Raw genomic sequence first — 26,850 nt, 5'->3', positions numbered from 1 at the left:
TACTGGGTCCATTCTCAAAGTCTGCCAGAACTTGTAACTCTCTCATAGTCTGAGAACCTGTTGCCAGCATCACAACAATAACAGGGCATCAAAATAAGACTCTAATGGAAGAATCCCCATCATATTGACATGAGAATAGGATCATAGAGGTGAGAGAGCCCATAATAAGTGTCAGGACACAAATTCAGATCTTCTGATAACCTTTCCCCTTCCTATTATATTATAAATTATAAAGAAAAACTGAGTGTCTCATCTCTATAAATTTCTCAATTCCAAGGTTTTTTGGCCTCAAACAAAACACTTGGAATTATCTCTCCTCCTCCATTCTTTGTTTCATATTTCTGCCTTTGTTTTGCATATTTAAGCATCCACAAAATTTTCCAGGCTTTCAGTCCCACCCTGCAAATATAAGGAAATTCAGCCTTCCTAGTTCTCTATCTCAATTCTCCCACCCTCTTGGGAGTTTGTATCTACAACATTCCTAGTTCTGGGCTTTTATATGGGGGTTTTGATATGAAAGGGCTCCCTCTATGTGTCAGGCTACAATTTCTGTTTCCTTCTAAATCAGATTCTCTTGTATGAGGTAACATTTAACTTAAAAGAAATTAACAGTAGAATATATAAAGGACTTACTTTTGAATAAGAATGATCAGGGGTTAAATCCTGCCTCTAATGCAAACTAGCTATGTGATCCTTGGCAAGATATTAAACCTTTCAGTGTCCCTAGGAAACTCTAAAACCAGAAGTTACAGCCTAGTTGTAGATCTATAGCAGGTAGAGAGTTTCAGTACCTGAAGTTCCTTATAATAATGGACAGCTAGGGGATTTAGTAGATAGAGTGCCAAGTTTGGAGTAAAGAAGATTCCTCTTTCTGAATTTAAATCAGGCTTCAGACGCCTACTAGTTATATGACCCTGGACAAGTCATGTAGTCCTGTTTGCCTTAGTTTCCTCATTCGTAAAATAAGCTGGAGATGAAAATGGCAAACCACTCCAGTGTCTTTGCCAAGAAAACTCCAAATAAGGTCACAAAAAGTTTAAAATAACTGAACAACCAAAATAAAAATGAAAAACAACGACAAGCAGCTGCATAACCAATGATCCCATCCCTAAATCTATCCTTGATGACTAGTGAATAGCAAAAGAATGTTTTTCTCTGTATGGAACAGAAGTTGTATTCTAGAAACTTAAGCCTGTAACTGAAAGCAGGTCAAATAAGAAACAGATTTCTGAGTAATCGAGAAACCTGCTAAGATAAGTTTTATTGTTTCTAAGCAACAAATGATATTAACTTTAGTTTAAAAAAACCCAAAAGATAGTTAAAAGAATTAGTGTTTGGATGAAAATTGTCAGAGTTGGTCAGGTTGGAGATGAGAGGGGGTCATTTTGTTACTTAATATTTCTTTTTCAGGAAATTAGAAATCTACTTGATTTTCTACTTGATTATGAATCCTTGGAAGTGTAAGCTTGGGCTCAGCTTCTGCTTTTCCAAATTGACCAATTCTGACCTCTTTAAAGGTCTGGAGTATAAAAAGTTTATTCTTCACCAAGTGGGAGGGTCTTTGTCAAATGATCTTGAGTCCAGTATTGCAAAAGAACAAATAAGGACATTCTTCCAGATGTACTCATTCCATGACTTAGGGCTCCATTAAGGGGCTCTGGGCTTTCATAGATTCAGGTTCAGACATATAAGGTTTTTGTCATTCTGGTTCTGCTTGTACTCTAAAATAGCTCTAAGTAAGTCTATTAAATAAACCTTAGATATGGCTCATGGTGTACAACATTGTTTCCCTACAATATGAGGATCCTTATAAAAAATGTACATAATATACAATACAGGCTTTGGATATGAAGTAGTTTATTTTGTCCACTACGAAAACTGCACAAGACTCACAGGTCTGCCTTAACAAATATAGAACACATAAAACATCTCAAATACTCATTATACCCCTATGTGAAGGTCATAAGATCATGGCTTTAGAGCAGACATTGAATTCAACACCATCCCATCCTTCCCAGTCACAAGGCTTTACTACAAAGAGTTTACAACTGATTCTCTAAAAATTGTATTTTTTCCTTAAGGACATTTTACTTTGAAAAAGCAGTATTATGGGTTAGCCTATAACACCAGCAAAGAAACCCTGCTTGTGTTAGCTTTTGTGGACAGGCAGGCTCAGCATGGGAAACATGGTGGTTCTTTACTCAAAGCTATTGGGAGCAGCTCCTTCCTTCTTACCTCTAAAGCTTAATTTTCCTTTCTTCCTTATTGCAGTAATAATTCCCCTCAATACCTACTGGGCAGTTGTAATGGGATTCCCTGTTTTCAAAACTATTCTGGGTTAGAAACAAAATAGTGAATGGGTCACTGAGCTAATTTGACTTCAAATGTGACCCATATTGGATCTGGCAGTGTCTAAGCTGTGATGTAGAATAGAATTTCAGCATTACAGAGTTGGAAAGAAACTCAAAGGCTAACTATTTGGACTCTAAACTGAATAAGAATTCCCTTTACAACATATCTGACAAATGTTCATCTATCCTTTGCTTGAAGATCTCCAGTGAGTGCAAACAAAGTACTCTCTGGAACAATCCACACTACTTTTAATTATTAGAAAAAAATTTTTTTTGGTTTGTTTTTCTGGAATTAAACTTATTTGTCTCTTGACAAATTCCACCCATAATTTCAAGACCTTTCACCATACTGGTTAACTCCTCTGGAATCCTCTAATGTCTTCCCTAAAATGTCTTGTTCTGAAGGCAATACTCCAGATGTAGTCTGATCAATTCAGCATATAGCAGTGCTATCACTTTTCTAGTCCAATACAACTAGAACTTGAGTAGGGCAAATAGGTACTCTATTTGCCTCAAGTTCTGGGAAGCAGTCTCACTCAATTTATCTGCTGGCATTGTACATAGAAACAGAACATCAAAACATTGTCCTTCTGTTTTGCAAACCAATTGTTTAATGTGGGCCAGGAAAGGTAAAAAACTATTGATATGAGTCAGTGGCTAATAGGAATATGCTATAGAGAAAACAACATCTGATTTGGCATCAGAAAGCCTGAGTCGGGTTTGGTTGTACCATTTAGCAGTTGTATTACCTTATGGAGATTTTGTTTTCTTTAATTTAAAAAATGGAAATAATAATAACTATATAAGATAAGCTGATAGTAATTGGAAGGAACGAGGAAGTAGACTATTGGAAAAGCCTATGAACCAAGGGAAGAAAGAGATGATAAAGAGAAAACATGATTCCTTAAAGTAGAATCTAGGGGGAAATTGGTAGAAATTTTAAGCTAAGGTGCCTACCCAAAATAGAGTCTAAAACCTTTTGGGATTCTCAGGCATCACAACTTTGGGTTTTCCTAGAGTTTTCAAATTCTTAATTAAAAAAAATAACAATCTCTTCTCCCCCCAATCATAAATTATCATACCTCAAGACTCAAAAATATATCACTTCATTGATATCCTGACAGTATCAAGACATCTAGAGGAAGGCCTGTATGTAGCATTTCAAATGGAATAGCATGAAAGATTCTTGAGAAGATTTGGATCAGAGTTACAGAGAATGAGTGAGCACTGAAGTATATTAATCTACAATCACCAGATTGTGGAGTTCCCAGATCTGTGTGATCACACCCCCATTAGAAAACCAGTAATACATTTAAAATTAGGATTTTAAAGATTTTTTTCTGTTTCATTATTTTATTTGTAAATTGTCTTTTTCATATTTAATTTACATCCAATGTAAAAATTACAAAATAAGCTATTGCTACTTCCCCATTTTTATTTTTATAGTATAGCACCAATTTGTAAAAAAAATATAAAAAGCTTTCAGAAAATATATGCTAGGGCATTCCCTCTGAAAACTGCCTTGAATTTATTTCATATGTATTATATTAGTTCCTTTTTTTTTATATCCCCAATAAAATATGAGCTTCTTGAGGACAGGACCCATTTCATCTTTTTCTTTGTGTTACCAGCACATAGTGTGATGGCTAGGACATAGAAAGCATTTAGTGATTATTTGTTGATTGGGTAAATGATTGAGTGAATGCTTATATAATATCAAAGAAAAAGAATTTGAGGAAAGCTAATAACTATAATAATATTTTTAAAACGTGCTTTTTCTCAAATAATATAACACAAAATAGAAGTAAACTTTATTAGTTCTAGCAAGTCTAAAAGCTACCATAACAGAAAGGTTTTAATAATGCAAAGCAAGACTGGATGAGAAATTACTATTAGTGCTCTTATAGCTTTTCCTAGGATAGTCTTGTTCAAGATATATTGGATAGAGGTAAGGGATCAGTAGAAATATGTGACATGAGGGAGCACATAAAGGAGGCTTAACAAATGTTTAGTTTAATTAATTAACGCTTGTTGAATCTTATCTCTAGAAGATGATGTTGTTATTTGTCTTTGATTTTTTGAATTGCATTTAAGTGAGGCAGAACTGCACAAAGTCATCAACCTCACTCTCTCTTCCTGAGTCGTCAAAATTCAGTGGTAAGACAAAATCAGGACTCTACCAGTGGCCTGGATATAGTGAATATATCCTAGGCATATTTCATGTCTGACCAAGCTCTAAGCATTCCATAGTGCCTGCTTCAGTTGCCGTCTTGGGTGTTGGAACAAGTGATTCTCATCCATCCTATTGGAGAAAGTCTTCACATGCTTGGGGTATACATCCACTAATTCACCAACTAGTTTGAGACCTGTTGGTTCCCCTCAACCTGAGTTAGTCTATCTGTTGAGATGAGGTGTTACTGCTGTACATGCTACAGTTTTTTGGAACCACAGGAGAGAGTTGAGTGAATCAATGGGGCACCAAATATAGGTGAGAAGCTCTGAAAAGAGTTTGGCAAGCCCTTACATCAAAGCTCTTAGTCTTCCTGAAAATTCCTTGTATTCCATTAAAGGCTTACTATGTGTGAGTCACTATGTTAAACACTGGGGATTCAAATACAATTATATAAAACAGTCCCTACCTTCATAAAAGAGAGAAGAAGCAGAAATGGTATCCCAGTGGGGAGAAGGCAGATGACCCAGGAATTGATAACAGGAGCTTTATGGATTATAAAGATAGTCCATACCCATTGCATGGGTGAATATGTACTCAGACCTTCAAGATCAAACCATGGATTACTAATCTGCCGCTACAATTCTATAAAAGCTAAAGAAAAGCAGAGCAAAAAAAAGGAAATTGGCCACCTAATTAGACTATAATTTAAATGTATAAATTTATAACACATGTGATCCAATATATTTGCTTAAAATGAGGATTAGTGTACATATAAAATTCTGTGATATAATTTAGGTCTGTCTAACTACCATCTAAGTATTGATAAATTTTATAAATTTTAACTTTTCAGTTTTAGAAAAAACTTTTTTTAGAGAAAAGCTTTTCAAGTCCTACAAATATTTCTTTTTTAATCTTTGGGTTCATTTATATTGACTTTAACTGTCAGTGTTAGAAATAGTTAGAAGTACCAAAGTCCACAAGGATTAAGCCAGAATCATTGTCAAATCTTTCTAGTTATTCTCAAGGTGGTGCCAAGAAAATGAGTTTCATTATAATCTCTCAGAGGAAATACCAGGAACAAAGTTATTATTAGCTTAAGGGTTCTTAATAAAAAGCTGTTAAAGTAAATATGCTAATTCTGGGTTAATGAATGTGCCAAGATTTAGGTATACAAGAATTTTTCCAATGGGATTAAGGAGAAGAAAAACTATGTACACTATAATAGTGATAACATTTGCTACTTAAATGCTTTATATCTTGACTGTCTATTTGTCTCTACCCATCCATGCCCTGGGTTGCAGCTAGGTGTGTTCTTATAGAATATTCTGTTATAGTCTGGGTCAACATATGCAACTCAGTGTGCAACCTGTTGCATTTTTATAAAAATTTGCATTGGTGGAGAGGATTATGCTACATGCTTGTGTGAAGGGTGGAGCTGGAGAGAGTTTGGAAGAAGAGATCTGCTTGCTTCTGGTTTCAAGAAGGGATACACAAACTGGTTCCAATGGATCCTTGATTTCTAGATTGCTGCACTAGAGATTTGGAGGATTTTCCTCTTGAATAAAAGACTGGTCCAAGAGAGGTACTCTCTTGGTTGAATTATCTTGCTCTCAATTATAGAGCTCATTCCCTCTGTATATTACCTATTGTAAACTGTATAATCTCTATTTCTTTTTGTTATCAGTTTGGGCAAATGGGTTTATCTGCTACTCACTAATTATAATAGTTTCTTTATGATTAGCATTTGGTAGGAAAGTTGGAGACCTCCTTCTCCATTAAGGAACAGTGACCAATAAAGTAGTATGAACCAAAAACCATCTATCCTAGACTAAAAATGTTAAATTCTAGTTCAATATCCTCTGTCTGAAGAGAATAGTAAGCTAATTCATTAACTTTCTGTTCCCCATTGGAATCAGCTTTCCCGTACAGGAGTGTGCAAGATTCCAGAGACATCTATTCATGCTTCCCTAAGAGCCTCATTTAAACAAATGCACGTGGACAGAGAGATAACTTAAATAATGACCTATGCCTTTAATGTTCAAAATTTAAAACATAGACACAGTGCTTTATGAAGTTTAACATCCTGTATAAATGTTAGTTGTTATAATTATGACAAGTATATGACATGTATATATGATATATGTATAGATATATGATACATAAACTTCATAAAACATGTAAACAAACCAGTCTCATATAACAATACTCTCTTGAATATATACTTTTGAATTAACTAGTTCATTTTTTCTAACCTTGGGGTCTTCTCTGCAAATATTCAATTTGGTAAGTCACTGAATCTCGCAAAGATTTTCTCATCTATAAAATGAGAATAATATTTGTACAGAACTTACTCAAGGGTTATTGTCCTTTTCTAATAAATCCTTTACTAATCTTAAAGCACTGTATAATTGTGAGTTGCATTGTTATAGAAGTTCTGACAAGAAGCCAACCCTTGCTTCTGAAGCAGCCAAAAGAAGGCCAAAGAAAATAGCTTATCTTTGGACTGGAAAATGTTTTGTAAGAAGGGATGCAAAATGACAGAATAAGTTGAAGTTGCTAATAGATGTTAAGGAATACAAACAAGGATTTTTTTAAAAGCTATGATGGAGGCAAGTTATTAAAGGACACATAAAAATCTGATATGATAAAAAGGCAATAGCACTGCAAGATGGAGAGAAGATAGCAAACTCAAATATTATTTTGTTACTGTACTAAGAGAACAGCTTTGGACTTGGAAGAATAGAACAAAAATGGTCAACAGGGAATCAAAAATAAAGGTAAGTTAGGATATGTTAAGAGAGCATTTTGCTGACTTCAAGAGTTCAAATTACCAGGCTTGAACAAACTATATCCTAGAATACAGAAAGAACTGGTTGGGATTGTTGTTATTCATCCTTGAAAAATCATGGAGAATGTTAAAGATGTTGCTTGTTTGGAGAGACGAAAATATTGTCAAGATTTTCAAGAAAAAGAAGAGATTTTCCACATTATATATAAACCAGGGAACTTCACTTTTATTCTGGATATATTTCGAAAATATTTTACTAAAGGAATGGATTGTGAACATTTAGAAAATGATGATGACTAAGATCTAGCAGGACTTCATCAAGAACAGGTCAAATCATACTAACCCCGTTCCCTTTTTTTTTTTTTTTTTTGACAGGTTACTAGCCTGGTAGTCCAGGAAACGCCAGAGATATAGTGTACTGGGGTTTCAGCAGGACATCTGATGAAGTATCTTGTTCTAGTCTTTCGGACAAGTTGAAAAGATGTAAAATAGAAAAAATTGTACAGTTAGGGGAAATCAGAATTGGGTGAATGATTATACTCAAATAGTAGTGATTAATGGATCAATGGAGACCTAGAGGGAATCCTCTTGTGGAATGCTTCTCTGTTCTATTCAATATTTTTATCAATGATTTGGATGATAGCATGGCATGCTTATTGAATTTGCAGATGAGAGGAACCTGGGAGGAATAACTAACTCATTGGATGAGAGAATAAAGATTCACAAAATCCTGACAGAGCAGCATAATTACCTGACTCAGATAAGGTGAAACATAACAGGTAAAATGTAAAGTTCTACATTTGTTTAAAATTAAAAATCAGTTGAAAGGGTACAGGATAGAGACGCATGGCTAAATAATAGTTAATGTAAGAAAGACCCAAGGGTTTTAGTGGATAGCAAGCTCAAGATATTTCAAAAGTGTTAACATTTTTAGTGCACTCCATCCACCTTGCAATTAAGCTCAATTCAATAATCATTTGTTAAATAGCTATTATGTAACAGATCCTATGTCAGAAGTGAGAATGCAAAGATAAAAATGGAATCATTCACCATCCTCAGGAAATTTATACTCTAATGAGAGGGGAACCATGTACACAAATATATGCACAAATATACATCCATCCATATATACACATACATACATATGTACATACACACATGTGTGTATATATACATATAGAAGAGGGAAAGGGGTCAGGAAAAAGCATTGTTTTAGGTGACACAGGCTAAACTTTGAAAGAAACTAAAGGGGAAGAACATTCCAGGTATGGGTGACAAGCTGTGCAAAAGCCTGGAGATAAATAGAGAATAGCAAAATAGAGCAATTCAGTTGGCCGTAGAGTAAATGTTAGGATGAGGAAATGCATTAGAAATGTCAATTTGGCAACTGTATGGATGGTAGATTTCAGAGCAGATGGGGAAAAGGAGGTTTTTGGAAGTAGGGACACTAATTAGGAAGGTATAGAAGCTATCTCAAAGAGAGGTGATAAAGGCTGGAACAAAAAGAAAGATGTTTAGATGTTTTGGTGATAGAATTGATAAGATTAAGAAATTGATTGGATATGAGAGATAAGGAAGAGTTGAAAACTATTTCTTAAGATTGTGAATCTGGATGAGAGGAAGGATGATGAGTCCCTTAACATAAAAAAGAAAATAGGAATAAGATTGAGTTTAGAGGTAAAGAGAATTAAATTTCTTTTTATTATTTCGAGTGTATGTGTTTATATTTGAGTTTATGAGGCATACGGATGAAATGTTGGACTAGAGTTTAGGAGAGAGATTAAGTTTATTTAGGAATATAGATTGGTAAGAAGTTGATTAAACCTATGAAAAGAACAAGACAGAAGGGATTACCACTCAGGAATAGAATGCACTGAGAGGTCTCTTAGTTCCCTTCCCTGTAATTCTGTTACAGGAAAATAAGCTTGAACTATCAAAATTAACCGAGTCAGGTCCTAGGAAAGGGGTCTAGGAGAATTAGAAAGAAGGCCCTGAAAAGATCTGTTTACTGCTTTAAGCCTATACAGATCATTCTTATGATTTAGGACCAGTGGCTCCTAGGATTCACAGATTTACTGGAGGGGACTCTAAAGATTATTAAAAATCTAGACTTGGCAAAGGGAAATTATTTACTCAAGATCACTTAAGTAGAAAGTACCAAGATGAAGATTCAAATCTAGGGCTCTTCCCAGGTTTCTTTCTATTCACCATTCTTTTTTTTTAATTGCTTGATTTCTAAGCAACTTAAATCCTCAACTTTGTTCACTCTAAAACAATATGTAACTGTGCTCTTGAACTGATTTGTATGCTACACTATATGCAATAGGAGGGGAGAAGAGTGACCCAAGAAAGAAAAGAAAATGAGTCATGATAGGGATACAGGCATATGATTTCCATAGAATTATCAGGCTGGACAGAAACCTAATCCTTCTCTCATTAGACAGCAGTTAAGATCTAAAGAATAAAGCAACTCATCTAAAATGTAAGGTAGAAAAAGGACTCAAGTCCAGCTTTTCTGATTCCTAATCTAGTTAGTGCTAATTCTATTTTATACCAAGATGATCACTGGAGGAGATATCTGTCCCTCTCAATCCCTCTCTCTCTTTTCCCCTCCATCTCCTTCTTTTTCCTCTTCTTCTCCTTCCTTCTTCCTTTTCTTCTCTCCTTCTCCTTTCTTTGTCTCTTCCTGTCTTTCTCCTGTGTCTCTGTGTACCTTTGTTTATCTTCCTTTCTCCGCCCTTCTCCCTTTCTCCCTTTTCTCTTTCTTTATCAACCTTAGGTAGTGGCACAGCAAATATAACCCATCAATAAAAGAATAGGAGACTTCCTACAGGACTGTGAAGACTCTGGGAAAATGAGGCTTTAGATGAATGAATGTTTCATTTCATTAAGTTGTACTTAGGGTCAAGCCACTACTCCCATGACGCCTGAACACCTCCAGAAAGATTAAACTATTTAAAAACTGCTTCTAATAAAAATTAATTTCCTCCTCCTCTTCCCTCTTCAGTTTAATCCTGACAGTAGCCGGGTCCATCCTTTATGCTGGGAAAAACAAAATATCTTCTATATGTAAAGGTCTATAATATAATCTAAGCTGGCATTCCTTTCACAACTCAGATTGCATCTCCTCTCCCATTTAGTATATGGTCTTTGAAAACTGTTTGACTGAAAAATCTTGTACTCTGTGGTCAGCTTGGCAATGAATGTTTCCTGACTTAGCTTGACTGGTCAGATATAAAGGGCCTCTACTGAAGCTTTTCCATGTCAGTAGTCCCTGTCACAGTTATAATATAAAATGCTCTATAAATATGAGATATCTTTCTATCTCTTCTGCACAGACATGCTCATGATGACAGTATACCAGAAGCATAACTTTGTTTCTGTTGTTCAATCATTTCAGTCATATCCAATTCATTGTGATCATATTTGGAATTTTCTTGGCAAAGATATTGGAGCAGTTTGTCATTTCCTTCTCCAGCTCATTTTACAGATGAGGAAACTGAAGCAAATAGGGTTAAATGAATTGCCCAGGCTCACACAGCTAATAATTATCTGAGGTTAGATTTGAACTCAGGAAGAAGAATTTCCCTAAATTTAGACCTGGCATTCATCTATCTCATCACATCACCCACCACATGGGATGGAATAATCTGGGTCCAAAGTTTAGAGCTAATTAAAATAATGAGCTAAAAAATTGCACAACTAACAAATTTATTATATTTATATGTTTACAATACTTATTCTGCCTCAGCAGAGTAAAAACAACTGAAGTTAGTAACTAGTTAGCAAAGAATAATTGGTTTAAATAGGAAAATGCCAAATCACTTACTCTGTCCTTGTTCTACACACAGAAACTACTCCAAGCAAGCTCCTTTGTTGGACACATATTACTTTCTCACTAAATTGGGTCCCCAAGCAGTAGTTTCTTGGTAAGTGAGATCTGTCCCTATGGAATCAGTACATGAGAGTATCCCCTCCTTCTCACCTCAGGCAATATGGTACAGTGAATAGAATTCTGGTCAAGGTCAGTAGACTTTCTACACTAACTGCAAATCACTGAATGAACATCTTTATTCTTCAGTTTCTTCATCTGTAAAATGAGATTTGAATTGATTGCTTCTCAGGTATTTTTCAGTTCTGTCTTTGATTCTATTAATTTATTTTCATTACTTTTTTGCATTATTTTTATATTCTGAGTTTTATACTTGATGGCATTTTTATGATACTTGCTCTATGTGTCAAAATTCCTTGTTATTGTTCTGGCTGCAAGTCACAGATTTAAAAAAAAAATCATCCTATTGAGTATATACTCTTTCTTTCCTAGGGATCCAGCATGGTGCTGGGATACGGGAAAGGAATAGGTGAATCCAAATAAGGATGGAAGACCTAGTTCATGTCTTATTCTTCATTTTCTGCAGCCCCAAATGCTCAAGACTGTTTGGGTTTCCACCTCTTAGATCAGTTAGAAGAAAGAGACAGTCACATGGTTATTGGTGGTAATAATAGGAAGGGAGCCCTGAGATCTAGGCTTAGTCCTGATGCTGACTCAGTTTATCCTACTATAAAATGGGAAGAATTCTCCTTTCCATCCTTCCCTCCATCCCCCACCTCTAGGATTGCTAGCTGCTAGAACTGACTCACAGTAGCATCACTTTTCACATAACAATTCAGCTGTTGCTTCTACTCCCATTACAACAGGCATGGAACATTTTACTTCCTGCCTTTGTGACTTGCTCAGGGTGATGATCCCTATGCCAGGAATTCCCTACTCCTTCCCCCCTCCCCAAACTCTACCCATCCTTAAAATCATGTTCTATCTCTTCCAGGAAGCTAGTCACTTACCTTTCCAACAGCCCTTATACAACATTCTCCCTTATGTTTTCATGCATAATTTTTATGTTGTAGTTATTTTATATGTGATATCCACCTATACTATTGTAAACTGCATGAAAATGGGCTTTAGATGTGGAGATAGGGAAAGGTAAAACAGTGTAATTCTGCTCAAAAGGGGAGGGACAATTGAGACACCCAAAATCTAAAGAGCTCACAATGGGTCAGATCCTCTCCATTTTCAGACACTGGCATTTTGCTCCAGTTCAACTTAGGTTTAGAGACTTGCTCAGAACCTTGAAAGCATAAATGATTTGCTCAGGATCACATGACCAATATATGTCAAAGGTGGGACTTGAATATATAATGGTTAGCTCTCTTAACACTGAACCAGGCTGTCTCTCATTACAAGTAGAAGGAATCTTAGTTAATTCTTGTTGAATTAAGTGACTGATTTCTTTCAGTTATTTAGTAAATTAAAAAAGTATTGAGGGTTAACTCTATGCCTAGTACTGTGCAACAGAAGAAAAAGATAGAATCCTTACCTTTAAATAGTTTTTAATCTAGTGAGTGAGAAAAGGCATACATATATACATAAACACATATGAGCATATGTGTGCATGCATGTATATATATGCTTTTTTGCATGCATTCAATGCAAATACACCCCATTGCAAACATATGTGTAGACACTACTCAATACATGCTGTGCTACATGCCTTGTACATGTGTGCACATATACCTGTATGCACACATGTTGTGTGGTGCGAGTACATGTATGTGTATATGTATAGAAGAGAGAAAGACAGAGACAGAGAGAGAGAGAGAGAGAGAGAGAGAGAGAGAGAGAGAGAGAGAGAGAAAGAGAGAGAGAGTGCAATGCAATATGTGTGCTGAAGTCTCATTGTGTTAAGATTGAGGGCAGTATTTCTACTGGGCCTATATCCCAAAGAGATCTTAAAGGAGGGAAAGGGACCCACATGTGCAAAAAATGTTTGTGGCAGCCCTTTTTGTAGTGGTTAGAAACTGGAAACTGAGTAGATGCCCATCAGTTGGAGAATGGCTGAATAAGTTGTGGTGTGTATTGTTCTGTAAGAAATGACCAGCAGGATGATTTCAGAGAGGACTGGGGAGACTTATATGAACTGATGTAAGTGAAATGAGGAGAATCGGAGATCATTATACACTGCAACAAGACTATACAATGATCAGTTATGATGGATGTGGCTCTCTTCAACAGTGAGATGATTTAAACCAATTCCAATTGTTCAGTGAGGAAGAGAGCCATTTCCATCCAAAGAGAGGACCATGGGAATTGAGTGTGGACTACAACATAGCATTCTCACTCTTTCTGTTGTTGTTTGCTTGCATTTTGTTTTCTTTCTCAGTTTTTTTTTCCCTTTTTGATCTGATTTTTCTTGGGCAGCAAAATAACTGTGTAAATATATGTGTGTGTGTGTATACATATTGAATTTAACATATATTTTAACATATTTAACATGTATTGGACTAGTTGCCATCTAGGGGTGGGAGTGAGGGAAAGAAGGGGATAATGTGGAGTAGAAGGTTTTACAAGAAAAATTACCCATGCATGTATTTTGTAAATAAAGAGCTTTAATAATAATAATAAAGACTGAGGAAAGTTAGAGAAGAAAAATTCCAGGGAAGGATTTTAGGAGAAAGTCAGACTTGAAATAAGTCTTGAAGAACTAGAAGCATTTGGATAGACAAGAAAAAAGGTGGTTGACAACATTGTCCCCACTGTTCCAGAAATGCTAAGGAAAGAAGGAATTCTGTCTTTGGTGTTGACATTCCCCAGTAACGCCATACTGGCTCCAGCATGCAGCTCATAAGCCAGAATTAGAACTGAAATCCTCCCTGATCAGCAGGAGCATAGTGTTAGCTGAGGTGGTGATTAAATCCCAACCCTGACAAATCACTGTATATTTTTATATTTGCTCTTTTAACTAATTAGCTCTCAAATGAAGCCCTTGGTAGAAACAAGAGTAACAAGAAACAATTACATAAATACAGTTTGTGTGAGTAAGAACATTAAGAAACCTGCATGTATGTATACACACATGTAAAATAACACAGGATATATAGATAGGACCATGAGGCAGTGTAAGATCCTTCACTATCCTGTGGATTGTAGTAACTGATTTATTTTTGGCAACTTTCAACATACACGGGTAGTTCCTTATTATTAGCTGATTCATCTTTGTCACCCAAATGGCCCTCATTGATATTTTAACCAGCCAATAAAAACTAAGGACCTTCAGGATGATCTCACAAGGTAGCTCACTACAGAATAAAAGCCTCCTGTTTTCTGGTTTTGGAGAAGGCACTGATATTATCCAAGCAATAGATATGTCTTGCCCCTGTGGAACTCTGGGCTTGACTAGCTCCTGATACATGGATTTAATGTGTGGGTCCCGAGAAAATCTAAGTGGTATTCAAAGTACTTTGTGTTAATATCCATTCAAAGACAGAGCTCATGAGCCTTCCATTAATGGGTTTACTTTTAATATAGGATGCAGTCATTCAAAACAAAGTTATTAGATCAAACTTCATAGCAAATAAAGTAAAACTAAAAGATTCCCCATCTATATACTAGTTACCTATGGAGTTATACTCTCTCAGACCATAGCACCCAAATGATACATATGTGTGTGTATGTATGTGTGTGTATATATATATATATATATATATATATATAATAAACATAATGATCTTTAAACATATGCATGAACACATGTGTCTGGGGAAAGGACAAAGGGAAGGAACCCAAGTGATCAGGATATGTGCATTAGGAACCTTTATGTTCAGAACACATACATAAATGTCTGAGCAACTGAAACCTCCCACCAAAGAGTAACTGATATTCTCTGCTGAATTTGTTACATTGCTTTTCATTGGGAGCCACAATGTCTCTGCTGGGAATTAGTTATTTTGTCTCTACCAGTTTTGTGGTTGTCCAACTGTTCTCAACTATGGTCCATTGCACTACTGCTATAAGAAGCCATCAGCTTCCTTGCCCTTATCAATATACTTATCTGTAGTAGGTAGAATACCGTTCCCTAATTTGGGTAAATTGATGTTCTTTCATTACCTTCCAGAAGCTAATTGCCATCATCCTCAGTCAGAGATGGAGCCTACAAACATGATCAGTAAGTATGTAAGTATAATCTCAGGGTAAGATTTAAGCTATTCTTTTTTCTCTGTTTGGCTGGTACTGACTCAATACCAGCTGGTGGCTGGTTCGAGACACCTATTTAATTTGGAGTTAAAAATTCCTTATAATTTGCATTACATCTCTGATTATGATCTTGTATCCATAAAATCTATTTCAGGCACTGTTTTGTAACAAAACATACAAAAACTGTGTGAAAAGCTGGATTAGACAGGTTTCATACTAAGTCCCATTTTGATTGTTTGGCAAATGAGACTGAAACAAAGCCTAGGTGAGGTAGACAAGGTCCATATCTTCTGGAATAGCCCTTGGATTTCTTACAATTGGGAATACAACACCACTAGTACACTAAAGGTTTTCATATGGAAGTTTACAATAAAGATAAGCATTGGAAAAGGGCTTTTACCCTGTAGGACTAACTTAGGAGTTTAGAAAGCAGGCTACTATTAATCAATGAAAGATAGGAGGCACACCTGCAGAAGCTTTTGCTTCTCTCCTGCCCCCAACTTCATTTGATCTATTTTCATAGTGTATTCACAAATAGCCTCACCTGTAAAAGGAATAGAAAGGTGTTGTTTCCAGAAGACTACAGTTAAACTACATGCTGTTTGAAGGCAGGCTTCTCAAGCCCTAACCAGTTTGATGCTTTGGATCCTAAGGAGAGAATGCAGAGGGAATACATTCCAGGGATAATGGGTTCCTTCTGCCAAATATTAAATTCTATATTGTAATTGGGGAAAGGGGAAAATAGACTAGGAGGCCACAAATCTGCCTTTAGCAAAGAACATTCCGAAATCTATCTTTGCCTAGATCACAATTTTATCTAAGGTTTACTGAGACTATAGTCTCAGTTGGGACTATAGTAGGGAGCTATATGGAAGTGAGTCTGTGATAGGCAAACTCAATGATTCAGAAAACCTCCACAAAAACATCCCATTAGCCTGCCAAGATGGTTCTTTAGAACTTAACAATATGGCCCATTCACCAGCCTACTGAGTAAACTCATTACAAATTCAGGATTTCTGATTATAATTTGCTGTTAACTCTAACTCAGCAATCTTCCTGCTCAGCTCATCTTGAACTTCATTCAGGGAGCCCAAACTACTGGGACTGCTACAGATTTTTTCCACCCTTCAAATTCCACTCTCAGGTATGAGCACATCTCCAATTTTGCTGACAATACTGGTGTGAGATTCTTCTCCTCCATTCATCCTTCAATACAGCTCTACAATTAGATCTTTGTCATCTTTTATTGTAGATTTTTTTCTTTTAAAATCCCATGATATTGACCATCTCCCCCCCTTTTTTTTCCTTTCTTCCTTTTTCTCTGCCTCTTTTTTTTTCCTTTTCCCCTCTGATATATTAGGTAATGTATCAGCTGATGAGGTTCTCAGTAGTTGGGTGCTATTGGCAGAGAGAAATTGGAGCATTGATGGAATTGTTCCCTGGGGCAGGCAGGAAAAAGGCTCTGATAGAAATTAGTTTAGTTTCATGGTCCCACACTCTGTGGAGATTTTCAAGTTATGTAAAATCTCTGAGGTTCAGTCTCTATGGAGGTCATAGACAGACCAGCTATATCCTGTCAGAAACTGCAATCATGCTCCCGAGGTTAAATTTCCCCTATAAATCTGCTTATGATGCATACTATCTTTGCTTCACCCCCTTTTGGTCAGTCTGCCATGACACTCTGCCTTGTGATGTCTTTCTCTTCATCCCTCCCCCCATGCTATGTGGTATTTCTCCTTATAGCTAATTAACTCTTTTAGGGTGCCAAATCCCTTTTAGGTTTTAGCCTGCCAGCTAAGGACATGTCCCAACCTTTTGAAGTATTGCCTTTCTCCTGACTAATTTTAAGTTCCACTAGGGAACTTGGCCATTTCCATCATTATTAAAAATCCCTTTCCTTATGTCTTCTCCCAACTCTATTTCTTATTTATTATTCCTGGTATTGTGTCCCTTCATTTTGCCTGTAACCTCTTCTCCTAAATAAACTTACCTTTTGTCAAAGGGAATGGCCATTGTGAACTTCTCCCAAAGCATATCCTCTTGTACCACATCTTTCACTATGTTAGCCACATCCCACATCACTAGCTACTTCAGACATAAAGATGAAAATGTATAGTTCCCACACTTAAGAAGTTTGTACTCTAATATAAGGTGTGTGGCAAGGACTCAAATAATTATGTGAGACACAATATAATAGAGGCAAAGGAAAATCCAGAGGAAAAAAAAGGATAATTTGAGGAGGAAGAGATCCCAATTATTCCATCTTTCTAAGACCTACAGTTTCTTCCTCTGACCAATTCCTTTCTGCCTACATTCATTTACATTTCAATTCATTTTGGAAAACAATAGCAACAAACAAAATCTCTCCACCATATTGCTTCCTTTAGCTATTTTTTCCAATTTCTGTCCTTTTTTATTGGAATAAAAGTATAGTAGAGATCTTCATTTTCTTACCACCCACCTAGTAATATGGCTTCTACTCCCACCACTCTACAAAAATTGTTCTTTTAAAAGTCACCAGGAGCTAAGCATGCAATCCACTGTCTTTTTCTCCATATTTTTTATTTCCTTTGACTTTTACATTTGACACTATCACTTTACTAGATGTTTTCTCTGTTCCTATTTGAATGTTGATCAGCAAGGCTGGAGAATATAATATAACTTTGCCAATTAGATATGCTAAAAATGTATTTTATAACATCACAACTCAACCTCATTGCTACATGGCAATCCTTTTTATTATTCACTTATTCTCTATATACTATACTCTCTATATAGTATCCATCCATTTTCTCTTCCTTTACAATATTCCTTCCAGTTTCCTCTCAACAGAAAACTTCAATTCCTTTTTTTTACTAACAAAATAGAAACCAGTCAAAAAGAATTTATTAAACACTTAATCTGTGCTGGAGCTATAAAGAAAGGGGGAAAAACAGGCCTTGCCCTTAGGGAGCTCATATTCTAGTGAGGGAAACAACATCTATATAATTAGGGGCACACAAGATATATAGAGAATAGATGAAATTATTCTGGAAAAGGTAGGTGATAGTAATTGGGGAAGGATCTAAAAAGTCCTCATGCAGAAAATGGGATTTGAACTAATTCTTGAAGAAAATTGCAGAAAATAAAATATGGAGGTGAGAGAGCAGAACACTCTGGACATAGGAGACATCCAGTATAAAATAATACAGACTTTGTCACTTTGATATAGTGTTGGACTTACCTGTAAATGGATCAGTATAGCCTAGATTATGAAGAAGGGAGCAAAATATAAGAAGGCTAGAAAGGTAGGAAGGGACCATGTGACAAAGAGCTTTTAATGTTAACTTTTTACATTGATTCTGGAGAAAATAGGGAATAACTAGAGCTCCTGATGCAGGTGGGATGACACAATTAAGCCAATTCATTAGAAAAATCGCTTTGATACTGAGTTCAGTATGAATTGGAGTAGGGAAAGACTTGAGGTGACAAAATTAGTTATAAGACTATTTAAATAATCCAGGTGAGGAATAATGAGGACCTGGAATACTACCTTTGTGGCTGCATGAATGGAGAGAGGGGACATAGGGAAAATGTTATATGAAGATAGGAATGGTTTGGCAATAAATATGTGGGATGAGAGTGAAGAACTGAGAAATTTCGGGACGGGGCAACTAATAAAATGACAGGATGCTTGATAGTAATAGAAAAGTTCAGAAGAAGGGAAATTTAGGGGGAAAATGAGTTCTGCTGTGGACTTTTTGAATTTGAATTACTAGTTCAAAATGGACAAGAAATAATTGAAGATTTGTGATTGTAGCTCAGCAAAGAAATGAGACCTGAACATTTAAATCTGAGAATGATTTACATTGAGACAATAATCAAACCCATGGGAGTTATTATAAAATAACCATCAAGTATAGAGTAGAAAGGAAGGGGACTGAACATTGGGTGACATTCTTTTTTTTTTCTTTAAAAAAGACCCAAACCCAAATCATTGGGGCTCTCATTGATTGGTCAACAAAAGGTCATGGGCCAAACTTCATTTGGTCACTGTTTGAGCCCTGATTGACACAGAGTGAAAGTAAATAGCAATTGTTTTTGTTTTGCTCAGAAACCCCGAGGGTCTTTCTGCTGCCCCACCACCTCTTTTGACTAGATAAAAAAAGACATTCTTTGCCTCAATTTTCTTACCCTGACTTACCCTTCACTTAAAGAGGCCAAGGTTTCCCAATTAGAGCCATTTCAAGTCATCTTGGTCTATATCTGACCACTAGACTCAAATGGCTCTGGAGGAGAAAGTGAAGCTGGAGACTTTACATATACCACCCTCACTTAAATCCAATTCACTTGCATATCATGGCATTACCTCCTTGAAATCATGGTTATCTTCCAGAATGAAGGACAAGCAGTAGCAGCAGCAGCAGCAGACATGATGTGGATAAAAAACAAGAAAAGGAAATTGAGAAGGGACAGTAGGAAAGATAGGCGAATCAAGAGAGAAAAATATCATAAAAACCTAGAGAGGAAGGAATATACAGATAAGTGTAGTGATCAATAGTGTCAAATGCTATAGAGATAAAAATGGATCACAATTGAGGATATTAGGTTTGACAAATAAATATTGACAACTTTGGAGAGAGAAGTTTCAAATGAATTTTGAGACTAGAAGCCAGAATTTTAGTGTTTAGTAAAGAAGCAAGAGGAGAGGAATTGAAGGCATGTTATCGATGATTTTTTTTTTTGGGGGGGGGGGCGCTGAGGCAATTGGGGTTAAGTGACTTGCCCAGGGTCACACAGCTAGGAAGTATTAAGTATCTGAGGTCAGATTTGAACTCAGATCCTCCTGACTCCAGGGCTGGTGCTCTTTCCACTGCACCACATAGTTGCCCTTATAGGTGACTACCTTGAGAATTTTGGCCTTAAATTGGAGGAGAGACATAGGAAGATAACTAGAGGGGATGGTCCAATAAAGTGATTATTTTTTTTTAACGATGGGGGATATGTGGGCATGTAGACAGGAAGAGATTGAAGATAAATGATAGAGTAGGGTATGATAAGGGCAATTTGATGGAAAAGTTGGAAGGGGTGGGATCAAGGGGAATTGAGAGGGTTGCTTTTTTTTTTTTTTTTTTTAAAGTTTTTTTATTTAATAATTACATTATATTGACACTCATTTCTGTTCCGATTTTTTTCCCCTCCCTCCCTCCACCCCCTCCCCTAGATGGCAAGCAGTCCTTTATATGTTGGATATGTTGCAGTATATCCTAGATACAATATATGTTTGCAGAACCGAACAGTTCTCTTGTTGCGTAGGGAGAATTGGATTCAGAAGGTATAAATAATCCGGGAAGAAAAACAAAAATGCAGATAGTTCACATTCGTTTCCCAGTGTTCTTTCTTTGGGTGTAGCTGCTTTTGTCCGTCATTTATCAATTGAAACTCAGGTCTCTTTGTCAAAGAAATCCACTTCCATCAAAATATGTCCTCATACAATATCGTTGTCGAAGTGTATAATGATCTCCTGGTTCTGCTCATTTCACTTAGCATCAGTTCATGAAGGTCTCTCCAAGCCTCTCTGTATTCATCCTGCTGGTCATTTCTTACAGAACAATAATATTCCATAACATTCATATACCACAATTTACCCAGCCATTCTCCAATTGATGGGCATCCATTCATTTTCCAGTTTCTAGCCACTACAAACAGGGCTGCTACAAACATTTTGGCACATACAGGTCCCTTTCCCTTCTTTAGTATTTCTTTGGGATATAAGCCCAATAGAAACACTGCTGGATCAAAGGATATGCACATTTTGATAATTTTTTGGGCATAATTCCAGATTGCTCTCCAGAATGGTTGGATTCGTTCACAACTCCACCAACAATGCATTAGTGTCCCAGTTTTCCCGCATCCCCTCCAACATTCATCATTATTTTTTCCTGTCATCTTAGCCAATCTGACAGGTGTGTAGTGGTATCTCAGAGTTGTCTTAATTTGCATTTCTCTGATCAATAATGATTTGGAACACTCTTTCATATGAGTGGTAATAGTTTCAATCTCATCCTCTGAAAATTGTCTGTTCATATCCTTTGACCATTTATCAATTGGAGAATGGCTTGATTTCTTATAAATTTGAGTCAGTTCTCTATATATTTTGGAAATGAGGCCTTTATCAGAACCTTTAACTGTGAAAATGTTTTCCCAGTTTGTTGCTTCCCTTCTAATCTTGTTTGCATTAGTTTTATTTGTACAAAGGCTTTTTAATTTGATGTAATCGAAATTTTCTATTCTGTGATCAGTAATGGTCTCTAGTTCATCTTTGGTCACAAATTTCTTTCTCCTCCACAAGTCTGAGAGATAAACTATTCTATGTTCCTCTAATTTATTTATAGTCTCGTTCTTTATGCCTAGGTCATAGACCCATTTTGATCTTATCTTGGTATATGGTGTTAAGTGTGGGTCCATGCCTAATTTCTGCCATACTAATTTCCAATTATCCCAGCAGTTTTTATCAAATATTGAATTCTTTTCCCAGAAGTTAGGGGCTTTGGGTTTGTCAAACACTAGATTGCTATAATTGACTATTCTGTCTTGTGAGCCTAGCCTTTTCCACTGATCCACTAATCTATTTCTTAGCCAATACCAAATGGTTTTGGTGACTGCTGCTTTATAATATAATTTTAGATCAGGTACAGCTAGGCCACCTTCATTTGATTTTTTTTTTCATTAGTTCCCTTGAGATTCTCGACTTTTTATTGTTCCATATGAATTTTGTTGTTATTTTTTCTAGATCAATAAAATATTTTCTTGGAAGTCTGATTGGTATAGCACTAAATAAATAGATTAGTTTAGGGAGTATTGTCATCTTTATTATGTTCGCTCGGCCAATCCAAGAGCACTTAATATTTTTCCAATTATTTAAGTCTGACTTTATTTGTGTGGAGACTTTTTTATAATTTTGCTCATATAATTCCTGACTTTCCTTTGGTAGATAGATTCCCAAATATTTTATGGTATCAACAGTTATTCTGAATGGAATTTCTCTTTGTATCTCTTGCTGTTGGGTTTTGTTGGTGATGTATAAAAATGCTGAGGATTTATGGGGATTTATTTTGTAGCCAGCTACTTTGCTAAAATTATGAATTATTTCCAATAGCTTTTTGGTAGAATCTCTGGGGTTCTCTAGGTATACCATCATATCATCTGCAAAGAGTGATAGTTTGGTTTCCTCATTGCCTACTCTAATTCCTTTTATATCTTTCTCGACTCTTATTGCCGAGGCTAGTGTTTCTAATACGATATTAAATAATAATGGTGATAGTGGGCAACCTTGCTTCACTCCAGATCTTACTGGGAAAGGTTCCAGTTTTTCCCCATTGCATATGATGCTTACTGATGGTTTTAAATATATGCTCCTGACTATTTTAAGGAAAAGTCCATTTATTCCTATGCTCTCAAGTGTTTTTATTAGGAATGGATGTTGGATTTTATCAAATGCTTTTTCTGCATCTATTGAGATGATCATGTGGTTTTTGTTTGTTTGGTTATTGATATAGTCAATTATGCTAATAGTTTTCCTAATATTGAACCAGCCCTGCATTCCTGGTATAAATCCTACTTGGTCATAGTGTATTATCCTGGTGACAATTTTCTGTAATCTTTTTGCTAATATTTTATTTAAGATTTTAGCATCAATATTCATTAGGGAGATTGGTCTATAATTTTCTTTCTCTGTTTTCAGCCTACCTGGTTTAGGTATCAGTACCATATCTGTGTCATAAAAGGAGTTTGGTAGGACTCCTTCAATCCCTATTTTTTCAAATAGTTTATATAACATTGGAGTTAATTGTTCTTTAAATGTTTGGTAGAATTCACATGTAAATCCATCTGGTCCTGGGGATTTTTTCTTAGGGAGTTGATTGATAGTTTGTTCTATTTCTTTTTCTGAGATGGGACTGTTTAGGATATTTACTTCTTCCTCTGTTAGTTTGGGCAAGCTGTATTTTTGGAGGTATTTTTCTATTTCATTTAAGTTGTCGAATTTATTGGCATAAAGTTGGGCAAAGTAACTCCTAATTATTGCTCTAATTTCCTCTTCGTTAGTGGTGAGTTCTCCCTTTTCATTTTTAAGACTAACAATTTGATTTTCCTCTTTCCTTTTTTTAATCAGATTTACTAAGGGTTTGTCTATTTTGTTGGTTTTTTCATAGAACCAACTCTTAGTTTTATTAATCAATTCAATAGTTTTTTTACTTTCAATTTTATTGATCTCACCTTTTACTTTTAGAATTTCAAGTTTAGTGTTTGACTGGGGTTTTTAATTTGTTCCTTTTCTAGCATTTTTAATTGCAAACCCAATTCATTGACCTTCTCTTTCTCTATTTTATACAAATAGGCCTCTAGAGATATGAAATTTCCCCTTATTACCGCTTTGGCTGCATCCCATACATTTTGGTATGATGTCTCATTATTATCGTTTTCTTGGGTGAAGTTATTAATTATGTCTATGATTTGCTGTTTTACCCAATCATTCTTTAGTATGAGATTATTTAGTTTCCAATTATTTTTTGGTCTACTTCCCCCTGCTTTTTTGTTGAATGTAATTTTCATTGCATCGTGGTCTGAAAAGGATGCATTTACTATTTCTGCCTTACTACATTTGAGTTTGAGGTTTTTATGTCCTAATATATGGTCAGTTTTTGTATAGGTTCCATGAACTGCTGAAAAGAAAGTGTATTCCTTTCTGTCTCCATTACATTTTCTCCAGAGATCTATCATATCTAGCTTTTCTAGTATTCTGTTTACCTCTTTAACTTCTTTCTTATTTATTTTCTGGTTTGATTTATCTAATTCTGAGAGTGCAAGGTTAAGATCTCCCACTATTATAGTTTTACTGTCTATTTCTTCTTGCAGCTCTCTTAGTTTCTCTTTTAAGAATTTAGATGCTACCCCACTTGGTGCATATATGTTTAATATAGATAGTGCTTCATTATCCATGCTACCCTTTAGCAAGATATAGTGTCCTTCCTTATCTCTTTTAATTAGGTCAATTTTTGCTTTAGCTTGATCTGAGATCAGGATGGCTACCCCTGCTTTTTTGACTTCACCTGAAGCATAGTAGATTTTGCTCCAACCTTTTACCTTTAACCTGCATGTATCTCCCCGCTTCAGGTGTGTTTCCTGTAAACAACATATTGTAGGATTCTGGCTTTTAATCCATTCTGCTAACCGCTTCCTCTTTATGGGGGAGTTTACCCCGTTCACATTTATGGTTAGAATGACCAATTCTGTATTACTTGCCATCTTGTTAACCCCGGTTTATGCTTTCCTCCCTTCTTTCCCCTTTCCCCCCCTTCCAAGTATTAAGCTTGTGAGCACCCCTTGTTTCTCACAGCCCTCCCTTTTTAGTGTCCCTCCCCCCGCCTTAGAGTTCCTCCCCCTATCTTACCCCTTTCCCTCCCAGTTCCCGTATTCCCTTCCGCTTAGCTTATTCCTTCCCTTTCCACTTTTCCCTTCTCACTTTTCAATGAGATGGGAGAAGTTTCACCATAGATTGAATATGTCTTAAGATTTTTCACTTAAAGCCAATTCTGAAGGCAGTAAGATACCCACTATATTCATCCCCCTCCATTCTTTCTCTCAGATATAATAGGTTTCCTATGCCTCTTCATGAGATGTACTACCCCCACTTTACCCTTTTTCTGGTACAATGTCCTTTCCACATCAATTTCTAGAACAAGGTATACATGTATTCTTTATGCATCTATATAGTCAAAATATAGTTCCCAAGATTAATCTTTACCTTTTTAGATTTCTCTTGAGTTCTATATTTGTAGATCAAACTTTTTGTTAAGTTCTGGTTTTTTCATCAGAAATAGATGAAATTCGCTTACTTCGTTGAATGTCCATCTTCTTCCCTGGAAAAAGATGCTCATTCTCGCTGGGTAAGTTATTTTTGGTTGCATACCAAGTTCCTTAGCCTTTCGGAATATCATATTCCAGGCCCTTCGATCTTTTAATGTGGATGCTGCCAGATCCTGGGTGATCCTTATTGTGGCTCCTTGATACTTGAATTGGGTTTTTCTAGCCGCTTGCAATATTTTTTCTTTCATCTGAGGGTTCTGGCATTTGGCCACTATATTCCTTGGTGTTTTGATTTTAGGATCCCTTTCAGTGGGTGATCGATGAATCCTTTCAATGTTTATTTTTTCCTCTGTTCCTATGACTTCTGGGCAGTTCTCTTTGATAATTTCCTGGAAGACAGTGTCCAGGCTCTTTTTTTCATCATGTTTTTCTGGGAGTCCAATGATTCTCAGATTGTCTCTCCTGGATCTGTTTTCCAGGTCTGTTGTCTTCCCCAGAAGGTATTTCACATTTTTCTCCATTGTTTGATTTTTTTGGATTTGCTTGACTGATTCTTCTTGTCTCCTCGAGTCATTCAATTCCACTTGTTCAATTCTGATTTTCAGTGAAGTATTCTCTTCACTCACTTTTTTAAAATCTTTCTCTAATTGTCCAATTGAGTTCTTTTGTTCTGTGGAATTTTTTTCCATTTCGCCAATTTTGTTTTCCAGTTCACTAATCCTATTTTTCAAGGATTTTACTTCTTTATCCACTCTCTCTTTAACTGACTTCTCCAGGCTCTTTTGCCAAGCCTCCCTCTCCTTTTCCCAAGCTTCCTTCTCCTTTTGCCAAGCCTCACTCTGCTTTCCCCATTTTTCTTCTAGCTCCCTTGTGAGAGCCTTTTTAATCACTTCTATGAGGTTCATCTGTGCTGAGGAACAGACGATCTCCTCCTTTGGGGAATCACCTGGGGACTGCCTGTTTTTAGTCTCCTCAGGATTTAGAGTCTGCTCTCTATCTGTGTAGAAGCTGTCTAGGGTTAAAGTCCTCTTCAGCTTCTTGCTCATTCTGTCTATTAATCAGAGACAAACTACCAAAGAAAAACAGAAAAAACTGGAGTCTTTCTTTGGGGGGGGCTGGGTGTGTTATCGAGCTTCCTCTACAGACTGCAGGTGGCAGCAGTGAGGCACTAGCAGGACTGTGCTGCGCCTGCGCTCTGAGATCCCAAAGCGTGCTGAGTCACTGAGGGGGGGGAAGGGGAGGGCGGCCAGGTCCTGAGAGACTCCAGCTGTTTGCGGTTGTGTTCTTCAGCCCCGGTGTTTTTAGCTTCTCTGCTGGGCTGTTGACTTGCTGCAGGTTCCAAACCTGTAGCGAAGCTCTCCCCGCAGAGACAGCTGCGATCACTCCCCACCCCCTCTCCAGTCTGCTCCCGTGCTCTCACTGCCGCTGCCCGCCGCCTGCGCCCGATCTAAAACCACCCCAGCCCTCCAGTAAAGACAGACCTTTCTTGGCGGATCTCAAGGATGGCTTCTCTTGGTAACTATTTGTGGGTTTTTTTCAGTCAAGCATTGATTCAGAGGCTTGTAATGAAGTGGATAGTGAGAGAAAGCGCGGAGCTTATGCAACTGTGAGCCTCCTCTCCGCCATCTTAACCGGAAGTCCCCAGAGGGTTGCTTTTGCAAAG

This window comes from Antechinus flavipes, chromosome 3 (genome assembly GCF_016432865.1).
Source record: "Antechinus flavipes isolate AdamAnt ecotype Samford, QLD, Australia chromosome 3, AdamAnt_v2, whole genome shotgun sequence".
Taxonomy (NCBI): Eukaryota; Metazoa; Chordata; class Mammalia; order Dasyuromorphia; family Dasyuridae; genus Antechinus; species Antechinus flavipes.
The sequence above is the reverse complement of the archived record's forward strand: the minus strand, read 5'-3'. Positions refer to the sequence as shown.